Source organism: Zea mays, chromosome 5 (assembly GCF_902167145.1).
Source record: "Zea mays cultivar B73 chromosome 5, Zm-B73-REFERENCE-NAM-5.0, whole genome shotgun sequence".
NCBI lineage: Eukaryota > Viridiplantae > Streptophyta > Magnoliopsida > Poales > Poaceae > Zea > Zea mays.
The window spans coordinates 215,803,961-215,808,099 of NC_050100.1; the positions used below are offsets into that span (position 1 = coordinate 215,803,961).

At 38.3% G+C, this 4,139-nt stretch overlaps 1 long non-coding RNA gene across 1 annotated transcript; it reads left to right on the forward strand.

Moving 5' to 3' along the window:
* The first annotated feature begins 220 nt into the window (after positions 1-220).
* Positions 221-3,512, forward strand: LOC103627741 (uncharacterized). Its single transcript, XR_002748288.2, has 4 exons — positions 221-439; positions 1,329-1,692; positions 2,746-2,786; positions 2,896-3,512. It is a non-coding gene; the product is annotated as an uncharacterized lncRNA (long non-coding RNA).
* The last annotated feature ends 627 nt before the right edge of the window (positions 3,513-4,139 follow it).

Consider the following 4,139-nt stretch of genomic DNA (forward strand, 5'->3'; position numbering starts at 1 on the left):
GCAGCGACAAAGAAAGGTGGGCGATGCAGTGGCGACGCGGGAGCACAACCACCAGGTGCAGCTATTCTGCCTACTACGTTCCATTCCTGCAGAGCACAACCTTTAGGTGTAGCGGTCCAGACTACTACTAAATAGTAATACATTTTACCAATCGTTTACAATTTTGAATGATGAGTTCCCTAATTTTCTAAATGTTGACTGATAAATAGTAATATACCAGGTATGTATGGTATTGATTTGGGGACAATAGTGGGACTGGAGCTTGACGTCGATATCGTGGCGGCGAACACAACGACAAAGAAGGTGAACGCTGCTTCTGTCTCATTTTTTAGGACATTGAGTTGTCCAAAGAAATAAATGATTCATTCAGGCAATCATCTCGAGCTAGGACAAGGCTTCCCTCCAGCATTGAAATAAGTGGCCATCTGCTTACAATAGGGTAAATATTTTTTGCCACATTGCTTTGATACTAGCTCTTGTTACAACATGTTCATAGCTTTGGAGACTTGATCTCATTCATGTGCTCTAGAGTCCTAGCATGACAAGCTGGCTTTTTTATGTTGTTGGTTATGTTTATGTAGTTCTGATAAATATATTTGCTTTACAACTATTGGCCTACATATCCACCAATGGACGTGTATCAGGTTAGTGTATGGCCTTGGTGGTGGTAGTAAATATTTTACTATCAGTCTGAGTATTTAAATCAATGGCTTTAACATTTGTTCATGCCATGCAACTTAGCTTTAAAATGGTTCGGCGTTTCTAGCTCCTTATACTCGGTGTTCAAATCTCATGTCATGCAGAGTGACTTCTACTTTCTTCTTATCACATCAAATTAATTAATGCATTATGGAGCTACTGAATGGTACCAATAGGAATCTTTCACCATGTCAGGTATAGGCATCTTTCACCATGTTAGGTGCAGAGGAAACAATTAGTGCTTCCCTTTGCCCTAGAATGCTAGCACTGCAGTTTTTTATGCTTTGAAAAAAACCCAGCCATCACACTACTAAATACTAATAATCATAGCTGCTTACCAGTAAATTTAGAAATTTATAATCTGAGGTGTAGTGATAAGTTTGTTAGACAGAATGACCATCACTTTTGTTTTTATGTAGAAATGCTCAAATGCATTATAAAAGCAAAGTAATGTACTCTTGGTTTTCTAGATATGACATGTTGTTTGACTAATAGATGTCTTGCTTCATGTTCTATTATTTTCTTTTGTTATAGCCTGTAATAATAGTTGGAAAACTTTAACAGTTTCAAGGTTCCAGTTAATTTGCATGTTGGTTATTTCATTGACCAAACAAACCTTTTCCTTACAGGAAGACAATCCTGACTTATTTACTAATAAAGAAAAAAATCGATGAAGTAGAATCAATGGATATAGGATTGCTGCTGACTCGTCTTCTAAGCATGGTGAAGTTGACATATCACATTAGCAATGAACTATCAGGGCAGTGATCATGATTTTGTACACTACTTTGGTGTATCATCGCCTAATAAAGTATCCACAAACTCATGAGCCTTTTTTCCGGTTCCAGCTGCAGACCCCAAAGCAGAACCTGTAGTTCTAGCAAATAAGTCTAAATGGTCACCAGAGCAGGGGCAACACAGGATCTGACGCCCATTCTATGTTGCTGAAGTCGAAGCACATGTGCTCACAATCAAAAAGCATGGAACAAGAAGGTATAGTTTCTTATCCCCCCATTCGACCTAACAGAATTCCTTGGCTTCTGTATTCTCACTAAAGCAAAAATATATGTCTTTGCATGTACTCGTCAAAGCTGATAATTAGTTTCCTTGTTGTCTTATTGATTGATCCTCTTGATTTCCTTCTTTTGCCGAACCTTTTTAATTGTTGTGGAAGGAGTTTTTTGCACGGGATTGTATACTTATGATTTATGCAAAATCTTTAGTGGGGTCAGATTACTTGGCCAATTTAACCAATAGTTTGGTACTTGTGGGTTTTAGTACAAGAATGGTTCACCAAAAACAAAGTAGACACATTCTTGCACATTAACTAACCCGATCCGGTACACAGAGCGAGCATCTCGCTGCAACAACGATTTGGCGAGCCGGTGCTTTAGGAGCTGCTCGACTAGGTCCTGGCGACCTAGGTCTACTGGTCCCAGCAGCAAGCCAAGCTCGCCTAAGAAACCCTCTTTGCTGAGGCTCACTTGCTCACCTAATAACTTGACGATGATCGTGGTTGATGGCCTTCTCTAAGGCTGTTGCAGCCTTTGTATAAAGTTAGTATGTCAGCCAATCTCTTCATAGGAGGTTTAAGAAAGATATATTATAAAAAAGAATGCATATATAAGGTACATGAGACATTGATCGATTTGTTGTAATATCTACTCATCACCTGATATTCTTTAAGCCATATTTATTATTAAATAAATAGCTAAGGAGATACTTGGTTACTGATTGTAATGTTTAGCAGAGCTACACACCTGGGAGAAGTGGTGTCTTGCGTTCGTTGAATTTTGAACTAAAACGAATACTTGTCCTTAAAAAAACTATTTGCTGAACTTATCCAGTCTATTTCATGAGTTAAATTGTGAGTTTTTGTTTCTGCCCGTGATACGTGTCCTAATGTTGAGAATAGCATAAAATGGAATATCTCTTTCTTTTTGTTTACATCACCATATTCTTCAGATGTGTGATTGCTAATGTTTCATAAGCTAAACATTGTGTTTGACATCATAGTGAATGATTGGCTATACTCCAACCTTGCAGGCTGGAATTAACTAAGAGGAGAAAATTTGAATGTGCATGAGGTATATTATTGATTACAACTACTAAAGGAGAAGTTGACTTTTTTCTTACCATAGTAATACACTTATTGATATGATTTATTTGTATCTATTGAATTTTTATGTTTTTCAGCAATGTAGGCTACTGGCAGTTTTGGTGACTGCAACAGCCAGCAATGGTCTAATGCCATCAAGGGGGTGTCAAGCAAGGCGTTCATGGTATTTAGTCCTTATTGTTTATGTGGTCGTAGATTGCTGTGGGTAACACTGATCGCTTCTATGCCGCTGCAAGCAAACCGGTGTGTGAGGAGGTTCTGTCATGCCTACCAAATTTGTAAGAAGACTCTTCTGGTATTCCTAGATCCCTGGCACACTACTGTTTATTTTAAAAATTTTATTGGCACACTAAGGTCTAACACAACAACACCATCTGTCAACTATTAACAAATTCATGGTGGGATGACGATGGTGTGAACTGCAAAGAAGCCTGTGGCCCAACTTCTAGATCCAGTGGTGCCAAACCTCAATCAACATTGTTCAGGATGTTGTCAGCCATATTCAGCAATAGCAGCAACCCACGACTAATTTGGCTGCCCAAAAACATCAGGTGGCACGAGTAGGGAAGATACAAACAACGTACGTGGCCTGGTTAGCTATGAGCATTCTAAAGTCATCGTATATGTGAGACACCATGGATTGCATTTGCAAGTGAACAAAAAACTCTAGAATTTGATGGTTCTTGCATCTCAATCCTTCTATCTAATGACAAAATTGATTTGTTTTAGAAATATTGATGCTTGTCTGCATTATCTTTATGATGACTTTGCATGATCAAAATTTTGTTGTGTGTCCTGCATTCCGTAGCTTGTTGGTGATTCATGTACAAGAGACATCCAGTTTCCATCGTTTTCACGGGCGTCGTGCATCAACCAACTCCCCACATTTTAATGGTAAAAAACAAATTATGCACAAACGAAGGATTCAAACATTATTATTGGTTCCAAATCTATATTTGCACCACCTAGACAACAAGATGGGTATAAATGGAAACCGTGGCAACGCACGGGCATTTAACTAGTTTGAAAAATATAAAAGTCAAACTTTTGTCAACAAAACAGATTTTTGTAACCCCAAAACGAAAATGTAATGCTTGTCACCCATACACCTAGATTGAATTCAAACGCAGCCCATCAAATCAATATCTAATGACATTTTTCTGTCTTTGTTCTCTCAAATTACTCTGCCATCTACTCTAATATCGTCCATTCACCGAGTATGACATTTCTCCGCGCCACAAAACTCGCTTGTCCCCAAGCAAGGGCTTCTGTAAATTTTGCTTTGACCACATATAATTTTTTTTCAAGTTGCTTATGTTGG